The sequence below is a fragment of the Mus musculus genome, chromosome 17 (genome assembly GCF_000001635.26).
Source record: "Mus musculus strain C57BL/6J chromosome 17, GRCm38.p6 C57BL/6J".
Taxonomy (NCBI): Eukaryota; Metazoa; Chordata; class Mammalia; order Rodentia; family Muridae; genus Mus; species Mus musculus.
The window spans coordinates 86,269,620-86,292,867 of NC_000083.6; the positions used below are offsets into that span (position 1 = coordinate 86,269,620).

The window sequence follows — 23,248 nt, forward strand, 5'->3', positions numbered from 1 at the left end:
AGAATGGAAATCTACTCACCTGCTACTGTATAGCAACGGTGTGCATCCCTTTATTTGTATGGGGTTCCCCAACTTCTTCCTGCTAGAATGAAATCAGCTTTACAGACTCCATAATACCAGGGGCTTTGTTTCATCTAGAATACTTTGCAGACTCTCATGGCCTCTCGGGACATTTTTGCTGCGTCTGTCGCGGATCATGTGGCATTGCTGGGCCTTGCTCTCTTCCTGTTTACATCACGGAGATCAGGTACCTGAAAGTCCTGGGTCTTGTGGGGGTAGTCAGGGTGTGACATGACAAAGCAAGACTGGCTGTTGGTATTAGATCTCACAAGATGGGGTGGGGGGGAGAGATTCCAAGAAAAAGAGAGAAGGTGCGCCGGGGCCATGCCTGGTGGAACCTGAGGAGACATGACAACAAATGAGAATGGATTGACTCTGGATACAGGATAGTTCCTGAAGGACAAGAGTTTAAGATCTCCTTGTAGTTAGCCCCATTATGGGGTTCTGAGGGAGAGGCTAGTTTTGTTTCACGTTGTCTATTTCTGATCTCTGCCAATGTTTTAGGCCATTATTTTCTGTTTCTGTAGCAAAATATCTGAGATCAAATAATGTACAAGGGACATAAGCTCATCTAGCTCAAAGCGTGGAGACTGGAAAGCCCAAGAGCATCATGCATAGACCATCATTTGCTTAGCTTCTGCTAAGGGCCTGCTTGCTGCCTGTAAACATGGCAGGGGCCTTGTGTAATGAGGTAGCAAATGGTCTTCTCCTTCTCTAATTCTTCGAAAGCCATTAATGCCAACGTATGCATCAACTCTCAAACATCCTCTAATCCTAATTACACTCTGAAGGTTCCAGGCCAGGAAACCATGAGCACCTTTGGGAATTCCATTGTTAATGCATTGGTGGGATCACATTTAAACCTGAGCCCTCCCAGTTCTTGAAAACAGAGCACAGTGCCTTATTGAGATACAAGTCCCTTAGTACAGGCTCCACCCATCTAAAGAGTGCAGCTCAAAGGCTTAAAATGCAGTTACATTTACACGACAGTTATCCCAGTGCTCAGGACGTGTTCATCGTTCATTGAGTCACGGAGGAGCCCACACTCATTAACTCATCACTCGTCCCTCCCACCCCTCGTCAACAGCCAACCCGGCTTTCTGCCCATTCCTTGATGTTCTACAGGAATGAAATCATACGCAGTGATTATGTCGCAGTGATTATATCGGGCGTCTTCTGCTCAGTATGTTGTCCTTACGTTTCATCCATGTCACCGTGTGTGTGTGTGTGTGTGTGTGTGTGTGTGTGTGTGTAAAGCACAGGTCCTTTTTGCAGCTGTGCCAGGTCTTGCTCCAGTGAATGTAGTGCACTTTAGCTATCAGTTCACTAGCCTCTGGGTGATGATTTTCTTGGGCCATTTTGAATAAGTGCGCTATGAATGTCCACATGTAAATTTTTGCCCTTCGAAGCTCATGCTTTTTCAGACTTAACTCATTCTGTGCCTGTTGCTGAAATGAGAAGTCGATTTAGTGGACGCTATTTTCGAATAGGACTTTCCCACACTCTCCTCTCTGCCGCGGGGCACCGTACTTTTCTCCCTGTCCTAACCCCAAGTTTTAAATCACTGTTCTACACAAATGTAGGAAGAAAACATACCAGTGCAAGGCAGTGCTGATCTGTGGCAAACGAGTTGGCTGTGGGGGTCATCATTTAATGTCACAGAAGTTCTACCATGGAAGGCAGCCAGCTCCAGGTTCTGTGTAGAGGGAGCACATCATGCTGAGGGGGGCAGGGGCCTTCGAGAGGAGCTGACACATGTGTCAGAAGAGGAGCCAGCCACATGGCTCTGATTTACCCACGTCAGCGCAGGGCTAGGAAGTGCTGGGGGAGGGGCTGGCTGTGTCTTGAGGCTGCCTGTACTGCCTAGCCTTGGGGACACTTGATCAGCCCTCCCCTTGAGCTATTGAGGGAACAGAGCAAGAGAGCCTAGGAAGGGATGGTGACCCCCCCCCCCCCCAGTTTAGGCTGCAGCAGCACCTCCTCACCTCCTCTTCAGGGCTCTTTCTTTTCATCTAAACTGTCTGCTTTGGTTCAAGCACAGAGGTGCCTTGGTTATCATGCCAGGAGTCAGACAGAAATAGCTAGTTGGGCCGGTGAGTAACTTGTGGAGGGCCTCCTCACAAGTCTGCCTCTGCACTCCTGCCTAGCTTCCAAGAGGAAGGGAAGGATCTCTTGGGGAAATCCCGGGTTAGTTCTGGTCCGAGGCCATCTAGCAAGCACCTGCTACTCTTTGAGTCTCTCCAGTGTGACTTTAGATCTTTTGGAGGTGCTGAAAGGCTGGAAGCAGCCCTGCATCCAATTAGGAAGAGATACACCTGTGCAGGAAATGAGCCGCAGCCTCCGGCGTCAGAGGAGGGAGGAGTCTTTTGGGACCCACGGCGATCCAGGAAGGTTTCCTGGAGGAAGCTGCGTATGCCGTGGAATGTTTTCCCCTTTTGTAGGCCTTGGCTTCTTCTCTCTAAGGCTGGCAGCACCTTGCTGCAAGCCACTGGGCACATTAAAGACAGTATATGCACATAGGAAATTGAGCGACAGAAAGAAAGGACGAGAGAAGGCCTCATCAGACACCGGAGGTTGTCTGCATGTGTTGGCAGTGGGGTGAAATGAAATCCAAGTTTACTCCACAGATCACCCCATAAGGGCAACTCCTGAGGAGAGCCAGACTGATCTCCTATAGTCGTTCTCGTATGTGCGAGTTGACTTTCAGGACTCACTGCCACAGAAGACACATCAGCAACAGAAGCTGTGAAAGGCCTAGAGGGCTGGAACCTGGGGGCTGTGGCTTGATGGAGGATGAACCAGAGAATTATCTAGAAGAATAGACAGGGGATACATTCCTGATGGAACAGGAGAGGAAACTCTCTGAACACGTAGTCATAGTGACATTATACCTAGCTAAAGCACACGGTCCCCTGTCCTGGGCCCTATCATTCCCATGTCTGGATAGTGGACGTGGTGCTGATGCTGAGTGTCTTGATGTTCAAGGGCAAAAAAAAAGAAACAGCAAAACCAACCAACACATGTCCCAGGTCAGAGTTCAGAGCTGGCCCTGTCTCTCACCAGTTCTGTGTAGAATGAAAAATCTTTGTGTCCCCATGTTAATGTCCCCATTCTTGTCCCTGAGAACTTTGAAAGCGATTTGAAGTCTTACATTTTTCTGAAAGAGTAATCAAAATACAGGAAGGATTCCATGCTAGCAGGAGGCTTTGCATTATTCCTTGTACTAGAAACTGTCACTTACAGAACTGACAGCATTTACTCTGTTCCCAAGTGTTTTATCAACTTGGTAGCTGTGCCATTCTCATGACTTCCGGAAGCATGTGCTGTTTTCTGAACTTTGTCACAGGGTTTAGGGCGATGTCAGTATATTCTGGAGCCCAGGATATTCTAGAAGTCTGAGGAAGACCCTAGCCGAGTCTCTCCTCTTTCTGCGTCTGGCTCCTTTCCTCTCTCATCCCTCCGTGATGGTTGGGATAGTGTGCCAAACTTCTTTTGGCTTCCAGCAAAGCCCTGGCTGCTTGTGTGAGATAAGTACCTCCTTGTCTGATTTCAAACCTTCCCTGCTGGGCTTCAGGCTGCTGTGTTCTGTTCCCAGGGTGGTGGCTTTTGTAACCTTTCTCCTTCAGCTGGTGCTGCCTACAACCCGTTCATCCTTTCCAGGAATCATAAAAGCTGAGTCCAGGTCTCCCTGTTTGTGAAGCCTCCCTTCAGGACCACCCAGCAAGTTGCCGGTTCCCATCTGGGAGTCTGCACATTAGGCACCTGGGAGGGTCAAGGCTTGCTGGGTTCTCCCATGCCAGCTGACCTCTCAACCTGGGTCCTTGGGTTGGTAAGCTCTCTGTAGCTACACTCCTGGGGAGTAGCTGCCAGATACCTTTGTGCTTTTGCCATATCAAAAATACTGTGAAAGCATATTAAGTCTCATCAAACAGGAGGAAGAGGAGGGAGAGTGGGAGAAGGAGAGGGAGGGGGAGGAAGAGGAAGAGGAAGAGGAAGAGGAAGGTTTGGGATTCCTGTTACCTCTGGCCACTAGGATCAGTCTATATCTATCTCTGTTGGAAGAGACTATGATCTGGGGGCATTGCCAAATTGGCCCCACTGTGTTGGAAAAGATGGTGACCAACTGAATGAGGTCCAGATTTACACCCAAACTCCAGCTTTTGTTCCCATTCAATCCGCATGTTTTTGCTTCCAGCTGACCTTTGTCACTTGGGAATTGGGTTTGTAGATCTGGGTGGCTTCAGTTACATTCCCATGGGCTCGGAGGGGATTCCGCTGTTCTACACTAGGGCTCCCTTTTACTCTTTGATGCTTTTGAAGGCTCACACTTATGCCTGGCTGTGCCTTGGACCTGCGAAGGGAAGGAGAGATCTTGGGGAGACTCACTGTGTGTGGCTGTGCCCTTGGCCAGCAAACCCAGAGCTGCCGGGATAGTTACGTTCCTGCTACCCATAGAGCGATCATTTGACGCCAGGCCCTGTGCTGAGCAATTATGGAGCATGTTTGCCTGTTTACTCTACCTAGCAACCTAGCACACACTTATCAGTCCACTTTACACATGGGAAAGTGGCAAGACTAGAAAGGGTACCCTGTGCTGCTGGGGTTCCCAGACTCTAATGTCCAGAGTGGTTTGTGTCTCCTTGAAAGAACGTTTTGTGTTTTTTTGTTTTGTTTTTGTTTTTGTTTTTTTTTTTTTTGTTTTTTGTTTTTTTCCTTCTTCCAGTATAGCTCTTCAATGCTTTGCCTTGGGCTTTTCAGCAAAGTCCTTTCAGGGACCTTTCCACTAGATAGCCAAGGCCAAGTTTATCCTGAAGGGAAAGGGCTGAAATGACTTCATTACATTCCTTATGGTCACTAGCCCAGACACAGACCTGTTGCTGTCCAGCAGAGATCAGGAAGTGCCTGTGGCGGCTTGGTTAGCCCATCGCTCGCTCTCCTCTCCGAGAACGTCTCTCCAAAGCTGATTCCCTTCTTGAAGGCTCTCAGCATGGGATGCTGTAGTCACGAGTGTGAAAGTTGGTGTCCTGGCTGCCCCTGCTAGGATACCTCCCCTGGGCTTCGGGTATCAAGGCTCGCCCTTCTCTCTCTTCCCTTCGGCCCAGATTCAGTGAGTCTTGGAGTCAGAAAGAACCTGGGGAAACATGTAGGTAAAGTCAGCCATGGAGAGAGCAGCAGGTCTGGGATCTGTTAGAGAGAAAAGCTTACAGGCCTGTTGGGTGAGTCTCAAGCTGGGCTGCACTGATAGCTGAGTCAGAAAAGTACTTCGCTTATAAGTCATGAGGGTCTGCGTGTGATACCTAGAATCACAGGTTTAAAAAGAAAATCCAAACAGGGCATGGTGGTGGATAATGGCAATCCGAGAACTTGGGAAAGGGAGACAGGAGGGCCCCTCAGCTCACTGGCCAGCCAGCCTACCCAGCTTGCTACATAGCACCCGGGAAACAACACCTGAGGTTGTCTTGTGGCCTCCATGCTTTCACACACACACACACACACACACACACACACACACACACACACACACACACACGTGTGAACACACACTTGTGCACACACAGGATTCTCAAGGCAAAGTGAGCAGATAAAGGGTGTTTGTTTATTGTTGATCTTGGTGACATCCATCTAGTTAATTAGAACCCGCACACTTCATTTGTTTTACATTGCTTCTGAATCTTTGTGTGTTGAGCCGCAGCATCTTAGAACTAGGAGACTTGGATGTCCTTTAGCTCCATCTCTCAGAACAAAGTCCTTGGAGGATTGCTTGAATCTCAAGAGGTGTTTGGGCTCTCTTACCATGAGGGTGAGGTTGGGAGCACCCAGAATTGTCCTTATCTGCTTTTCTTCTTTAGAGTTCCTAAAGCAAAGCTTGTCTAGATGAATATCAGTAGGTGAGCTAGTCAGGCAGCTGTGTAACAAAATGCCCCAGACAGTAAACTTACACAACAAAAAGGTTTATTCTGGGTCATAGCTGTCTAGCCCATGGTCAGTTGGGTGTAAAGCCTGTGGTGAGAAAACTCACAGTTGCTGGAAGGCATCTTAACAGGAGTATCCCACAATCCTGTTCAAGGGGACACCCCCAGTGACCTAAGGAACACCGGAAGTCCCCACATTCAAGGTTTTCACCCCTTAAAGTAATCCTAAGAGGTGGAGCCTTTTGTTTTCAGGCCTGTAGGGGACTTCCAGAATCTGGCTGGAAGTTAAGTCACATATATTTGATACAAGGTGGGTGAAATCCCAACTTATCTGAAGAAATCCAAACACGTGTTTTACTAAAAAGCCTCTAATTGCGGGCAGAAGATTTTAGTTCGAAGAAAGAAGCACTTGCTTATGGCAGACAATTAGGGCCATAATTAAGGATTAATTGATTAAGCAGTTACCTAATTAATCTTCTAACTGGTTTCTGCTCTAACCCGAGTTCAACCTTCAAGCATGGCCCATGTCTATACAATTGCATGAAGCCAATGTCTCGATCTCAGGTGTATGGAAGGGGACCCCCACTCCCCCGCACAGCGGGTGAGCTCAACCCCGAGACGGTGGAAGTGGTAGGTGACCTCACATCTCCAGGCCGCAAGTTCCCCTGCTTCCTTTCCCCTTTATTACAAATTGGAGAAAAACTCACCTTCAAACAAGCAATCCAGAAGGAAGGGAGAGAGTTAATTCTAGACCAGAAGCGGACTGTAAGGGTCAGTACTGTCTTAGGACTGGAAAGGACTATTCAGTGTATTGGAATAAATTACACTATAGCTTTTTTTTTTAAATCAATGTTGTATTAAATATTTAATCTCGATCAGGGGTTTCTACCCCACCTTTGATCCCAATAAAAGACAACTTTTATATTTACAATGAGCCTTTAAAGCACTAAAGTTGGGCAAATATTTACCCTCTATTATGTCTACTCCCCTGCCAATAACCCCACAGTATGACTTGCCGTGTTCCATCTAGGCTACTCCTATTTCTGATTGGCCAGGCCTCGTGGCTATGTTTTCAGGATTCCTACCCATGGCATCTTCTCTCTCCACCTTCTCTCCTTCCCTTGCGGTCTCACTCCTCAGATGGGAAGCTTGGGAATCAAAAACCCCATCTCTGCTGCCCAGCTGTAGGTGTAGGTGTCTTTATTCACCACTCAGGGATAACTTGGGAACAAGGTTACATAGCATCACTTGGGTCTACTGCAAGAATCTATTAGTTCCTGGGCGCAACCGGGGCCATTATTTAGCATCACAGTACATAGCAAAAGACCAAACTCAATCTGTATCTAAACGAAGTTTGTGAGTCATTCTTACCTCTTGCCTGATGCTCTTTCTTGAATGCCTTGGGGATGTAGGACCTCTGGCCTCTTTCAGATCTCTATAGCCATGAGAAGCAGCCGTGCAGAGCAGACTGGACCCCACAGGAGCCACACCCTTCTTCCCTGTGGCTCTGGCCTTGAGCCATCCCGGCGATGGCCAGTCCTAAAACCAGCCACTCACTGTGCTTGCTTGCTTCAAGCCCGGGTTGGGGGAAATGCCTTACTTTTCCTATATTCTGGAGCAGTGGGAAACTTGAAGAGAAACTTACCCATGTGCTTCTAATTAGTTTCTACTTAATTCTTCAGTGCTTGCTTTCTGTTTTGTTTTTTAAGGGAGTGGGGTGGGGTGCTGCATAATGAATAAGTCTAGAGAGCAGGCTTTCTGAAGAGATTTTTCTTGACCAAAAAAAAAAAAAAAAAAAAGAAAAACAGAAAAAGTGTAATTGAGAAATGGAACTGATGACCAGAGAGTATGCATGCTGGATCATAAGATGTGAGGCGTGGTGGACCTCAGGGGATGCTTCATTTAGACCTCCTGCTGCAGCAGAGCTGAGGGTCACTGCCTCTGAGCTGGCCTTTCTCAGTTCTCTCTCCTCCCCAGAAGGCTGGCATGCAGTACGGCCCCTCTCCCGCTTTGCTTCCAGAGGTCTACATTCAATAAACAGAGTTCCCTTCAAGGCACTGCCTTTCTTCCTCTTCTTTCTTGCATCTTTCTTCCTCTTTTCCTTTCCCTTTTATTTGGGGGAAAGGGTTTGCGAAGTTAAAAAAAAAAAGGTCAAGTATCTTGGCTGAAGTTCTGATGATGCTCTAAAGACAACTTTGGGCCATTGACCCCCATATCCCAGGCTCAAAGATGAGGCCACCCAGTAGGCTCCTGGGCCTCCTTACAGCTCCTTCCCAGAACGAGGCTCTTGGCAGAACTTGCCTTTTAAAACACTAATGCACCTAAGAGGATTTTCCCCTTTCTGGACACCTTCTGATCTCCCACTTCTTCCAGAAGACCCTGCTCAAGTTTGGGAAACTGAACGACCCTGAGTAATTGGAAGTTATGAAAAGAGCCTAAGAACCTCATTGCAATGAGCAGGAGTTGGTTCCAACCAGGGACCCCACCCCTACCTCCGGGCACCAGCTGGGAAAGTTAAATACTGGAGATGGAGGAGATAGATACTCTGGCAAACACAGCAGTTTCCTTGTGGTGCTGGCTGGTGCCCAGACTGACTCTCTGTTTATAGGGATTTGAAGCCCTGAGCTGCAGTGAATAGAAGCAAGGTATATAGACACCATTGTCAGTTAAGACTTCTGTTCACCCCAGACTCCAGGCCAGGATAACCACAAGCCAGAGGAAGTAAAAGAACAGGGTGTTTACCAGCTGCAGAATACACAGTCTGCTACTTCATTCTGAGGCTGGGACAGACCGCTGTCAACTCTGAGTGAGGACTTGAGCGATAAGCCAACCTGGGGACTTTCTCACTGGAATTAGGACATCAACCACATTTGCAGGTTGGTCCCATGCTTCCGTCTAGCCTCCACTCCTACTGCTTTACTTTGTGTAGGGTCGTGGACTGTTACTAGAGAATTAACAGAGACCCAGAGAGGGGCAGTGAGGAATTGCGGTGAATCACAGCATGATGTAGGAATAGCTAGCGGCAACACGGCACAACTCCAATAATAAACTTCGGGATGGATTTTCAGACGTTAATGGGCCAGGGCACTTTCCTGTTGGAAAGCCTAATCTTGGGTTTCTAGTATCATACGACATAGGTGTCTCTCCCAATTCTAGTCAAGTCATGGTGGTGGTACCTGTGGAAGTCTCAGCCTGTGGGAAGCACGCTGCTGTGTCTACTTTGGTCTTTGGATTTTCGTCCCACCCACGTGGACTTTTCAACTTAAAGAGTGAATAATTCTGAAAATAAGAGGGAGAAAGATAATAGTTCTCTTGGGTAATTGTCTCTTCCTAGGACGAAGGCGGTGAGGATGGGCCCAGGCCCCTGACTGGAGGCACCCATACTCTTTGTTACTCTTTTATGAAAGTGAAAAAAAAAAAAAGTCTACACAGCAATGTCTCCCTTCAGGCAACCACTTACTGAACAATCTCAAGCACTTTCAGAATTGAGAAGCCTGTGTATTTTAGCAAAATGCATCGTCTCAGCATCTTTATTTTGCGTATCCAAAGCTCTAGCTATTTCTTCTCATTCATCCTCAGGGTGTTTATGTAGGAAGGAAACATGCAGTCAGCCCGGCTCACTCTGCAGAGAGCAAGCAAACGCTGCTGTAGCTCTTGGAATATTGAACTCTGTTCCGTGCAGAATTGATAACCAGAGATACACGGCAGGGGCACTTCTGCTCCTCTAGCCGTTATATCTATGTTTTATTGAGGGTCAGAGGAGAGGCACCGAGGCTTCTGTGGCTTTGTAGTTAACGTGGTGTGTGGTGACCACGGGGAAGGTCCAGGTATAGATTCCTTAGAGGGATTTTTATGTTCCATTTGTATGTGTGTGTGTGTGGTTTTATTTCTTATTTTTTTATTTTTATGTTTTATTTTTTGCAATCTAACCCAGGCTAGTCTGGAACTTGCAATAGTCTTCCTGCCTCCCAAGTGCTGGAATTCCACGCACGTGCCACCACGCCCAACTAAGGACCTTTATTTCTCGTCATTGTCATCTTCTTCACACACCAGTCTCAAGTATCTCCATATCCTATGGAACGTCACCACCCCATGATAGGAGACTTTTCTGGGAAGAGTAGATTCAAAGAGCCTGATTCCAAGTAGAGAAGGTAACACTGCAAGGGCTGAGTCTCAGGAAGGTCCTGGCAAGGAGCTGTTTGTTGGCAATACCACCAGTGCCCTGGTGAGCGGCAAAATCGTGGGCCAGGCCTTGTGGACAGTTACCAAATCGCAGATGCCTAAGAGGGACCTTGGAGGAGGTCCGGCTTTCCACACCTTTCTCAGCCAGATGTTTCCCAGTGTTTCCCAGATGTTTCCCAGTGGGTGGACGTGACCTCAGAGTCAGTTTGACAATTTCTGGTAGTGGAAGGAAGTCAGGCAACAAAGAGCCTCGGCCAGCGAGCCACTGCATCGCCAACCGTGCACGTGGGGAATGCTTTCTTCCTGTGCCCTGTCCTGCTCTGACTCTAATTATCTCCAGTGACATCTGATTGACTCCAAATGACACAGCCTGTGTGCGCCCCACGGGGGATGGACTACGTGGGACCAGCCCAGATCCATATCACATTTCATGAGTGGGACTTTCATGACACTATCTAATTCGATTTAGAAATATGAGTGCTTTCTTCTCTCTCTCTCTCTCTCTCTCTCTCTCTCTCTCTCTCTCTCTCCCTCCCTCCCCCCTCTCTCTCCTTTCTCTCTCTCAAACCTCTTTGCTTTCACAAAAGCCTAAGTAACTGAGAGTTGACTGTGGGTTACAGAGGGGAAGACACTTAGCAAGCATAGTTTGCCTGGGAAGTGACAGGAAATAGATCTTTGGTGGTGGTGGTATTTTTTTTCCCTCACCCAGAGCCCCATCTGGATAATGGACCAAACAGATGAATAAGGGAATGGGAGTTGAGCAATGGTGAGCTTCTTTTCTCTGTATTTATCCAAGTCTTGTTTCCTTCGTATGCTGGTGAAGGACACCCCATCTCTACTGCTAGCAGTCTCTCCCTTCTCTGAATCTCTCCACCAATTACAGTACTCACAGCAACTCAGCACAAATCTCACTCCTGGTTAACCCTTGCTATTGCATACACCCAATGTTGTGTCTTCTCTGAGGCTCTTTGATGCCCAGAATGGTCCAGACTTCTCTCTGTTCCCTCGCCTCCTGGGTGGGGCTTAGCTACAGGGTCTGATTGATCCTCTGAGCACTTCTCTCATCAAAGCTGAATTTCAGTGCTTGGCACATCATGGGCCACTTTGGCAGAAGAGCTTTAAGGGCAAGGTTTGAGGTTGTCGTTTTGTTTCGTTTAGTTTTGTCGTGTATTGGTAGTGATCTCATCAGATTAGCCCGTTTTAACCAGCTGGAGTCTGACTGGATTTTGTCTGTATGGGCGGCAATAAGGCCCAGCAACTCACTACACTGACTTCCTTTGAGTTCCAGCGATGATCTTTTTATTTTTACCCTTCTCTGCCCTTCAAAGGGTCAGCCAGCTGCATCTCGGGGAGCCTTCCTCCTCCTCCTTCCCCTCGGGAACTTTCCAATCACCACTGTCTCCCCCACCTTTTCCCTTTGGTGTTACAACTTCCCAGCCAGACTGTATGCCCTGGGGCATGCTGGGGGAGGTGTGTTTGAGCATGTGTGCCTGTGCTTAGGTGTCTAATGTGTACACACACATCCATATGCACAGACTCCTCTGTGTGTGTGTGTTTGTGTGTGTGTATGTGTATATGTGTATGTGTGTGCATGTGTATGTTTGTGTGTGTGCATGTGTATGTGTGTGTGCATGTGTGTACATGTGTTTGTATGTTTGTGTGTGTATGTGTATATGTGTGTATGTGTGTGCAAGTGTATGTTTGTGTATGTGTGCATGTGTATGTGTGTGTATGTGTGTGTTTGTGTGAGTGTATATGTGTATGTTTGTGTGTGTGCATGTGTATGTGCGTGTATATGTGTGTATTTGTGTACATGTGTATGTATGTCTGTGTGTCTGTGTGTGTGTCTGTGTGTGTGACTGGCTGTGCATGTTTATACCCACGCTCAGTTGCTGGTGAGCAGTCTGTGAGGGATGACTCCATCTCTTACTGGGGTTCAGGAAAATCATTTTTAATCCAGCAGTTTGCTTCTCATTGACACTGAGTTCGTTTGACCCGTGATACAGTTATTTTCTTTTTAAAAGGCATATTTGTCAGCTCGCTGTCACTGTAACAAATTACTCAAGATGATTAACCTCCGAGTGAAAGGTTCTTTCTGCCTAGCGGTTTGGGGGTTCCAGTTGATGATTAGGCAGGTCCCCTGTTGCCTCTCGGTTGCTGGCATAGAACCCAGATAGTGAAGGTAGACATGTGTGACAGAGAAAACTGTGTATCTTATAGTCAGGAAGCAAGAGAGGGTGTAGAGGGGCTGGGGCCCCACAGTCTACTTCTGCGTCATGCTGCCAATGACTGGAGCACTTGGCACTAGCACACACACACACACACACACACACACACACACACCATCCTTGACGAAATCCCAAAGATCTGACCACCTCCTAGTGGCCCCAGTCCTTTGAAGGCCTTTGGGTTTTCAATAGTTTTCCTCAGCATGTGATTTGGTGTGCACACACGTTTGTGTGTGTGTGTGTGTGTGTGTGTGTGTCGCTATTTGCTATGCTTTGCATCTTAGGATTATAGCTAAGGGTCCAGGTCCAGATTCAAATTGACTTGAGGATTTTTAGAACTTGCTAAGCAAATGCTAGTCTCCAAGTCCTCCAGTCCCAGCACTCTGGTTAAGAGATGGTGGTTGTGGGGCGGGGCCTATGAGATCTTACACTCATGTTGTCAGTCACTCATACCTATCCTCCTGGATGCCCAGGAGATGTGCATACTGCACAAAGGAAACCCAGCTGAGAAGCTCCTCCTAATACCGTGTCCACAGGTAAGAGCCCCCCAGCTCTTCTGTATCTCTTTATTTAGTGCAGTGGTCGGTCTTCAACATTCCTAACGCTGTGACCCTTTAATACATTTCCTCATGCTGTGGTGACCCCCAGCCATAAATTTATTTCATTGCTACTTTATAACTATAGTTTTGCTTCTGTTATGAATTATAATGTAGTATCTGATATGGAAGATATAGGATATGTGACCCCTCTAAGGGTCACAACCGACAGGTTAAAAACTTAGGGGTTTCTTAGGGGTTAGGGATTTCTGGAGGAGTGGATACTATCATAGCAGTGCGCACCCCAATCCTCTCTCAGAGGCTGCACTTGGGTGGATGTAGTTCTGTTGTCTCCTCCTTTATAGAGTTGCCCCTTTTTCCTGGACTTGGCACAGCAGCAAGGGACAGTCTAGAATGACTATCCAGATTTGTCGGGCAAGTGGGAGCCAGGCTTCCTGTGTCTGAAACACAGCATTAGATGTGGCTTCTTCTATTTTAGGGGTGTGATGTTGCTATTTTGTTTTAGAAAGACAAATTTTTGACTGCATTTTTCACACTAAAATAGATTATAGCTCAGTTCTGAAAAGTCAGATGTGTGTTGTCTCTTTGCTGTGTTGCTGGGGCTTTCGAGAGACCCCCACCCCCCATTTTCTTGGCGGCATGAAAATCACTTGGAGTTGTGTTACCTTCCTAACAGAGCTAGGCAGGACACAGGGCAGTGCCACCCTCAAAGCCACACAAACACCCTGTGATTTAGGCAGGCGGGCGGCAATTAAGATTATCTCTTTATCTGGGGACATGGCTGTTCTTGACCCATAAGTCCCCACGAGCCTCATCCGCAGTGGATTTCTTCTCCCCTAAATTCCAGGCAGCTCCTTGCCACTTGGAGACACCGAGGTCCTTAACCCAGGGTGGAAAAGCCCAGCAGAGTGAGAACAACCACAGGCTTTCTTTTTCACACACGTCTTAGGAAGTCATTAAGGAATTATTGAGCTGATGAATGTGGGTGGGAAATCTTTAAGTTTGGTCATTGTTTGGGCTGGCTAGTGTGGTTGCATTGGGAACTGGCTTGAAGAAACGTCAGGAGTGTTCTTTCCAAGTGTCCTTTTAGCTCTGGGGTGCTCAGATCAGGTGACCTCTAGGTTCAGCAGTGACACTGAGTGTGTAGTTGGAGTGTCCACTGGTGAATGATGAGCACTGGGGGAGGGGCCTCGGGGGTGGGGTGGGGGCTGATCAGGTCATGCTTCCTTACCATGCTGTCTTCCGTTCCTGTGTTGGCCCAGATGGTGATGACCTAGGCGGATTGGAAACTACAGGGAAACAACAGCAGGGGCCCAGGAGGACGGCAGGGAGGGCAGGAAGTGTTTACTCGGCTGCCAGAGGCTGGCTTAGGTACATCCTTATTCTGGCAGGGGCTGCAGGCTGTCTGCTGGGGAAGAGCCTCTCAGACAGCTAATGAGAGGTTCCTCTGTCTTGGCACTGCCATTTCCCTCCCCAGAGGGTGGGGACAGGGAACCTGCTGGCCACAGGTTGACCTCTCACCATAGTCCAGTGCATGTGTCTGTGAGACTCAAGCACAACACAACACTTGCTTTGCTCTGTTGCCCAGAGAGCCCTCTTCTGAGAGCCACCCATTGTGATGTGGACTGAGTCCTGGCCATCTTGCCCTTCCTTCTCCTGTGTCTTTTCTTAGAACTTTTCTTCCGGCTTCTCACTTGCCTTAGACACAAGGGAGATTGCATGACTCATATGACATACTGTGTGTGTGTGTGTGTGTATGTGTGTGCATGTGTGGTGTGTATGGATGGTGTATGTGGATATGTGTGGTGTATGTGTGTACATGTTTGTGTGTTGTGTATGTATGTGTGATTTGTATTTTTGTGAGGGTGGTGTATTGATGTGTGTGAGTGATATGTGTATATATGTGTATATATGTGTGGATGGTATTTGGATATGTGTGTGTAATGTGTATGTGTGTGTGGTCTGTATGTGTGTTCATGTATAGGGTGGGGGTGGCATGGGATGGTGTATGTGTGTGTGTGCATGTGTGTGTGTCCTCCATCAGAGGTGGGAGAATGGAATACCACCAGTGTGGCTGATGGCCAGTGCTTCTTCCTTTCCAGAGTCCCTAGCTAGACACATTTCCCTAAGATCCCAACACTTGCACAAATGCTTAGGGCATTGTGGACCTGCAGCCATGTGTGTAGCTGCTCTGGCTTCCGGGGTGACTTATAGTTCCTAATTCTGAGTGCAAAGCATGGCCAGTGGATGGAGTGACAGAAGGACACTGCCTCCTCAGTATTTTGTCCTCCCAAGAGCTCTTGGTGACATGATTCCACAGTTTGACAGCAGTGGAACCTGGGAGCAGGGGAAACCAAGCAGCTGGTTTGTTTATGCCAGTAGAAGCAAGTGGTTAGTGGGTAGCAGAACTGGTCTAGCATCCAGAGACCTGGTACCTAACTCAATGTTTCTTCTTCAGAAAGCCAGAGATCACAGTAAAAGTACCAAAGGGGGAGAGAAAACAGGGAGTGTCGGGCAGGAAAGAAGTGGTGGAGCTGGGGAGAGATTCTGAGAGTCTGACGGGGATGTTCAAGGGTCACTATGAGAAAGAAATGCAGGAATGATATTTCCTAGCAATTGCAGATTTTATTACCCCATCCTTATCTCTCTCAATTGCCTTCCTAGTAGGTTGACCTTATTCTCAGCTTTGTCCTTGATCCTGGCTCTTCCCCAGCAAGTTTGCAGCCACTACCTGATGACTGTGCTTGGAACAGTTAAGTGGCAGCAGACAGCTTATTGGTGGGTGAGTTGAGTATTTGCCGTGTGCTCACATCACATAGGGCCAATCTGTGGCCTCTGAAGAACAGGCTTTGTGTAGAGGAGGCCATCGTGGGTCTGCGGGGGCAGCAGTCTAGGGAATAAGAATGGAAGTCTAAGAAAACAAGTGTCACAACATCTCCAGCCCTCCACTCCTGACTCCCCTAGTTCCCTGCTGTCCGTGTTCAGGTGTGCTCTGGCTGTGTAGGACGAAGGAGGCCGCAGAACCCCCAGCCTCTCAGGTAGACTTTTGAAGGCCACGATCCTGAGACGATCTGCCTCAATCCCTAAGACCTGCAGCTCTCACACTAAGCTCTTTGGCAGCTGGGGCCAGCTGGAGTCTGTGCCACTGTCCCCAGGAGAACGGTCCAGGCTGCTAAGGATGAAGCTTCTTGGGAGTGGGAGTTGAGATCCCGTCCTTGTTTGCTCCTCTTGGTCAGGCAAGTGATTTGGGGTGAAGATAGCGACCGAGGCAGCAAGATTCGCTGCTCCTTGTGCTTGAGGAGCTTAGAGTTCATCACTGAGGGAAGCCAAGGTGAGAACTGAGGCAGCCACTGAAGCAGAGGCTGTGGAGGAATACTGGATATTGGCTTACAACCCCTTTCTTATACAGGTCAGGCCTACCTGCCTAGGGATGACGCTAACCATCCCCCTATGATGCCATAGGAATGAGGCTGGGCCCTCCTGCATTAATCATCAAGAAGATGTCTCACAGATATCCTTATAGGCTAATCTGATGGAGGCAATTCCTCTATTGAGATTCCCTCTTCCTAGCTATGTCTAGGTTTATGTCAAATTGGCAAAAACCAACTATTGCATCCCCAATCTCTCTCTCTCTTTTCACCTGTGAGATCAGATCACTTAGAAGATGAATCCACTGCTTGGGGCTTCTTGATACAGTCATCCTGGAGAAGAGGGCTTTGGCCTTGGGCACGGTGATGCTTCAGAAAGACAGGGAGAAGAAGATTTAGATGCTCCTTCTCCTGCGCCCCACTGCAGCCTGCCTCGGGTGGCTCTGCAGATTGAGCACTCTTTTTACCTTTTTAAACCGTGCTCAAATGTCACAGCTGTCTGTCATCACCCATCTCCCTCTTCTGATGCTGTTCATCTAGGGGCTGTCTACACTGCCTTAGAGAAAGGAGCCCTCTTAGAAAGACTTGAGGCTAGAAGAAGAAGAATCTTGTCGCCTGGACAGTCCAGGGGACAGGGTCCTTGGTTGGGTTGTATGGCAGGGAATGCCCTTGCCTTGGTTGGAGTTTTAAATGGCTTCTGTGCTTCATAGACTCATGAGGATGAATTGGACTTGGTCTGGTCATGAGGGTGGCCTTAGGATGCCTTTGAGCGTCTAGCCTTCGACTTTGGAGGCGTTTCTTAAGCACGTCAAGTTATGAACACAAGACAGTGCAGAATCCCATGGGACAAGGGGAAGGGACTACGTAGGCAAGCTTGGCATGGTCTCAGTGATTGCATTCCTGGCTCTTCTGTTTTCCAATCTCCTCCTCTCTTTCCTATCTCATGGCAAATCACCCTTCTCCCTTCCACTCACCTGACTGTCTCTGATCTGGGGTGAGCAGAATGTCAGAAGGCAGGCATGACCCTGTGTGTGACCTTACAGAACAGGCAGTACGAAAGGTGGCAGCCAGCCAGGGCTGTTTTCGAGTCACAGGCCCAGGGAGACGGTCAGGCCTTGGCTTCTGGAACCATCTGAACTCCATCTCTGCTTCCCGATCAATGAATCCAGCCAGGAGTCCTGGTCACCCTGACTCTGCCTCCCTCCCAGAGGGGTCCACCCATGTTGCATGGGGCCAGCACACCCTTTCCCATGGGCTTCAGGGCCCTAGCTCAGCTCCGCCCATTCCTGAGGCTGTCTCCAAGTCCAGGGGAAGCACGGTGACACAGCCCCAGCAGGGTGTGGTAAAGGAAGTTGTTTTTCCTAATGGTAAACAGGATAGTAAAGCAGCAATAGGAATGGGGACACTTCACGCTTTTCCACAAGTGGGACCCTCTGAAGTCTGGATGGTCTGGTGGCACTGAGTCCCAGGAGCTCAGCACTGAAGGAAAAAGGAAGGGGTTTTGAGATCCCCTTATGGGGCAGTCACGTTACTCACTCTTACTTCATATGGTGGTCCTTTGATTCTCATAGTCTGGGTCGTAGCCCCTAGGTACTCATGAGGAACAAAGGCTTATGGACTTTAATTAAGTCGTTCATGGTCATGGGGTATATATATCTTGCTAATGAGGTTACCCTGTGGGTGTGTGTATGTCTGCACATCTGCCTCTGTCTCTTTGTTTCTCCTTGTCTCTGTGTCTGTCTGTCTCTGTCTCTGTCTATGTCTCTGTCTGTCTATGTCTCTGTCTTTCTATGTCTCTGTTTGTCTGTCTCTCTCTTTTCTCTCTCTCTCTCTCTCTCTCTCTCTCTCTCTCTCTCTCTCTCTCTCTCTCTCTGTGTGTGTGTGTGTGTGTATGTGTCCCTGAATGGAACAGATGTGTAGACATAAATTCCATGCAGATGTTCATATCAATGCTAACAGTATTTGAAGCTAATGAAATTCCCCTACCAGCGAGAATTTATTCACGCTTCCCTGAGTGTGTGGGAGCATGCTATGCTTGTTTCTTTGTTTAGTTTTGTTTTTGAGACAGGGCCTCATTGTAGCACAGGCTGACTTGATGAGAGTATGGAGCTAGAGCTGGCCCAAACCGCAGGTCTTCCCGCCTCCCTTCCTAAGTGCTGGGGTTACAGATGTGTGCCTGTGCTTGCCTTCTGCAACATTTGAAAGTGAAGTGACTTCCTCAGACATTTCTGTGTGATTGTCATCACCACATCTCCTCGGAGGATGGAAAGGGGGGACTGAAGTGCTTCCAGATTGGGACGCAGAGCACCAAAGATGTGCACTCAGATTCTGAGCTCTCCTTCCCAGGCCACAGTCCAGTCTGTCACCTTCAGTGACAATGCAGTGGCCTCCTGACTGGTCTCTGCGTCTCCTTATGATCTCCTGCTGCCCCAGCAGGCATCATCTCAGGTGAGTCATTTATCTGCTTGGGATCCCGTGGTGTGTGTGCCTTCATTGAGGGAAACAAACAAAACCTTTACAATAGTAGGGCGGGGCCAAACTACTGTGCCCATCCCCCAACCTTACAGTCATATTTTGTAGTTTTGTTTTCCAAAACAAAATTATTCTAGTGGATTCTTGTTCAAGGTAGTCTCCTGCTTTCATGGTAGCTCTTTCCTCATTCAGGACCACTCCTAATCTGACCACTTCCTTCAAGGCTTTGAGCCAAAGACCCCACTGCTAGTGCCCACCTGCTCATTTTAGAGAGCATTGTTCAGATCCATGAGGGCAGAGGCAAAGAAGAGGCAATGGAGTGTGAATTCATTCTTTTAACATGAGGAATTAATGTTCTAAATCATGGAGATTAGCTATACCATAGGAAAAATCATCCCGGCCCACGGTGAGGCTGTAAGGTCACACTGTCTAGTGATGTCACTGCTGTCACTTTGTGCGAGCACATTACACAGTGTTTATAATGATGATAGAGTTGCCACGCTGTGCAGCTCTCTGATCATAGTCTATTGTTAAATGTTGACACATGATCTCATTATGAATTGACCAATCAGGGACATGAGTATGGCCTAGGAGCCGTGTGCTAGACATGGTTCCATAGCTGGTGGTGTAAAAGTGAAAATCTCTGTATTCATGTGTGTCATCTTTAAGAATGAGGAGAAGTGAAGACAGCACAGCAAACAGAAGGTCAGTGTGTGTGGGGTGTGGGGCACACACATGACCACAGCAGGCTGCGACAGGGAAATGTCAGATGGGAATTCAGATGAGCCCGGGGTTGGGATAGCTTGCATTCTGGAAGTAGGCGACCATTTTGCCATGTACAGGAAGGTGAGCTCCCTCCAACATCCACTACCACCAATGGCTACTCTGAGGGCAATGGCTAAGATTGTGTGCACATTTATGTACTATAACCTACTGAGTCCATTTGCTGTCACTACGTGGTTAGGGCTGACCATCAGACATGCCTTTTAGAATGCTAGGTTCCAAAGAAACTTGGGCTCTGTAGATTTCCGTAGAGACAGAGTTGCCCTTCTGCCTTGCGTGTTCCTTCAGGAACATTTCATATTTCTGCCTGTCTCAGATGCTGAGGAACCCAGAGTTCCACTCCTCTGCAGCCTAGGGTTCCTCGTGGAACCTGAGTTGAGTCTGTATGCAAGAGATTGCATGTTAAAGAGAGTTGATGCTGAAAACTCTCTCTCTCCCGGAGCTGGGATTTTACTAACCGTTCCATCGTAGACTTAAAATGTAGCCTTCTAGGAAAATTAATTAGAGAGTGAGTTCCATGTATAACAGGCACCTGAAAAGAGAAGGTTCAAAGAAACAACCATCTGCCAGAGCCCTATGCAAACTCTCCGGGGGTTTTTTTTTGGGGGGGGGTGAGGTGGGATGGGGGCATTCTTCTGGTCTTTTCCATGAGGTCATGGATCAGGCATTGTTTGAAGCTTTCTAAACTTCAGCATATGCACTTCATGAATTCAGCAAGCTTTTTGAGCCAGGAGGGGATGAGATTGCCATTTCCCACTGGACAGACTGGGTGACCAGGAACACGCACATTAAGAGGTGAAGGAAGAATTTTTTTAATTAAAAAATTAAATTTTATACATGAATACTATATTTACATCTTTTCTATCCCTTACTCCCCACCTAGCTCTTTCGGTGTTCCTTCAAATTCCTTCTCAAATTCACAACTTATTCAAAAATATATATTCAGATATATTTATATATACACATATATCTGATTTGTATATATATGTACAATATATATATATCCATTTGTATATATATGTACATATATATATATATCCATAAACAGAACATACATTTGAACACATACACATGTTCTGATTTGTATATATATTGTATATATATCTCTCCATAAACAGAACATACATTTGAACACATACACATGTGAACATACATATAACATACTGAGACTGTTTGGTGGTGTTGCTGGTATGTATGTAGTTGTGTTTGGGGCTGACCACTTGGGATAGGATGTCCTATCAGGGAAACTGTCTCTGGTGAAAAATGATTCTTCCTCTCTTAACAGCTACTGGTTGCCTGTAGCTCTTCATTTAGGGGCGGAGCCTTGTGAAATTTCCACTCCCAACCTGGCATATCAACTGCCATTGTCATCGTGAAGGTCTTGCTTAACTCATGGGTACAGCCTCCCTGTCACATCTAGGAGGAAACTATCTAGCAAGTAAGGGTCCTGGTCCTCTGGCTCTCATGTTTTGTCTCCTGCATTTTTCCTGAGCCTCAGGTTGGAGGGGTTGCATTGTGGATGTGGCTAGGCGCCCCACAGTCATTGCTCTCTGCATTTGAATGTGTGGTGGATCTCTGTAATAGTGTCCACATGTTGCAAAAAGCTCTTTTGATGAGAGGCGAGAGCCATATTGGTCTGTGGGAACGGATAACCATGAAGGAGGTAGGAATTCTACTCGTTTTTGAGAATGACAGTGGTAGGTTCCATGGGCTGCTAGGTTCATGGGTACTTGGCTACATTTATAGCACCAGGAATGAATTCTCTCCTATTGCCTTAAGTCACTTGGGAAGGTATTGGTAACCCCCAAGATAAAAATGTCACTGCTGCATTCTTGATGGCATCTTGCTGGTCTAGTCATTGTTGTGGTGCGTAGGCTTCTCAGCTAGGGAGGACTAGTCGTTGCTTTCCTTTGACAGCTTGCACAGTACCTTCCAATACTATGAGAGCTACTTCTTCAGGGTGTCTTCATAGTCAGACAAACAGACCAAATAGGCTCTCAGTCCCATCATTCAATAAGCCTCTTCTCAAAGAGCTTCAGCCTTGAGCTCAGGTTTGCTGTAAGTGGTCTCCTTGCAAACTCTTTTGCTTTTTAATCAAGACCTGCCCGTGAGAAATATTAACTCAGATGATTTAATAAAGCCACATGCAAGGCTTTAATGATAGTATTCGGCTGCCTGATCCACCCCTCAATTCTCCCATCATATGCCAACTCTATTTAAAGAAGCCCATGTGTGATTGCAGAGCTTGTGAGAAACTTCCAGAGGAGGCCAACCTCAGGGTTTTTTTTGTAGCAGATCACTTTTGAAACCAAAATTCTCCAAGAAAACTCTTAGTTCTCTGTGCCAACTTTCCTTCTGGTTAGAATGTCCTCTGCCTTAGTGTGAAAATTCTCAATGTATTATATAGACTGAAGGAGCCCCTCAGAAGAACATGGCCCAGTGTGGGGAGAATTTGGGGTTCAAGAACTGGATGGGCACTGGGAACTTCTGGGGGCTTTGGATTCTGTTTCCTCATCTTAGTACTAGGCACACAGGTGTGCTTTGCTGCGAACACATTACACTCTAGTCCAAAGCGAACAAAGAAAGAGGAGTACAAATTCAGGGAACTGCTTGCCCAGGACGGGACAGACAGGAGGACAGCAGCAGAAAGAAGCGTGGTGGGGTCTCTAAGGCTGCTTCTCGGGTTTTGGTTGGGTGCCCAGATTCCTGTTACGCTTCGTAACTCACACATGTTTTACAAATATCCTTTTGTGTGAATCAACTGTTTAATATTAAGCTATATGAAGGCAAAGATGGTAGATCCTGAAGAAGCCAACAGTGACTCTTGCTCACCCATTTTACCAGTGTCGAGGAGCCTGGGTGAATATCAGAAGCTCTCAGAACCGTGTCCCCCTGCTTTCCTGGGAAATGGGATTGCCACACACAGTAACAGAGCTGAGATCCCGAATACATGTCACAGCGTGTAGTGTTGCGAGCACACCAACAGATCGATACTCAACTGTCTTGAAAGCGGATGGGACAGGAGAGGGAGTATTGGGCAAACCTCAGAGAGGAGTGAGGTGGGTGCCATCAGTACCTAGATTTCTCCCTGCTTCTAATTAACCAAGTCCTGGAAGGTGTAGTTGAGGAATGTTCCAGGGGAGCATGTGACTTCAACGTTTCAGAGAAACCCAGCGAGCACTGAGTAGCCCCCCTTTCCTGACCTTGCTCCCGCTCCGTGCTGTTGCTGACAACAAATTCCTACAGATGGATCTGACCTGCACAGGGACCCATCTGACGAGGGACAGAACTGAGGAGAGAGTACATACCAGACACATCCTGGTGCCTTGTGTCCAGACAGAGAGTCCAAGACCTAGAGATGTTATGTAAGCCCATTGAGCTCATATAGACTCAAGACTGGAACCTGGGCTCATAGCAGAGCCCCACATGCCTCCGTGACACCATCCGTTCTACAGTAGCTCCATCTGCCCTTTCCTCCTAGAGCTGTGGGAGCTTAAGGAGAAAAGATGGTAGCAACAGCCCAACAGAGATATCAGAGTGAAGGGGCTGGAGATAGGACCGGTTTCAAACCCTTGGGCCGTAAGGTAGGCAGGCAAGTGTGTTCATTATATTGCTCTGATTGGATAAGGATCTGGAAGGTGGTTTGGACATAAATAGCAAATTAGGGTAGCCTTTTAGGTGAAGAG

At 47.6% G+C, this 23,248-nt stretch overlaps 1 protein-coding gene and 1 long non-coding RNA gene across 3 annotated transcripts in view; one reads left to right on the forward strand and one right to left on the reverse strand.

The window, feature by feature from the left end:
• Nucleotides 1-23,248, forward strand: part of Prkce (protein kinase C, epsilon) — a 490,135-nt gene that overhangs the window by 101,835 nt on the left and 365,052 nt on the right. The window lies entirely within an intron of this gene.
• Nucleotides 15,548-17,559, reverse strand: 2010106C02Rik (RIKEN cDNA 2010106C02 gene). The gene is made up of 3 exons (NR_045435.1): nucleotides 17,282-17,559; nucleotides 16,580-16,676; nucleotides 15,548-15,829 (listed from the first exon to the last, which is right to left on the reverse strand). It is a non-coding gene; the product is annotated as an RIKEN cDNA 2010106C02 gene (long non-coding RNA).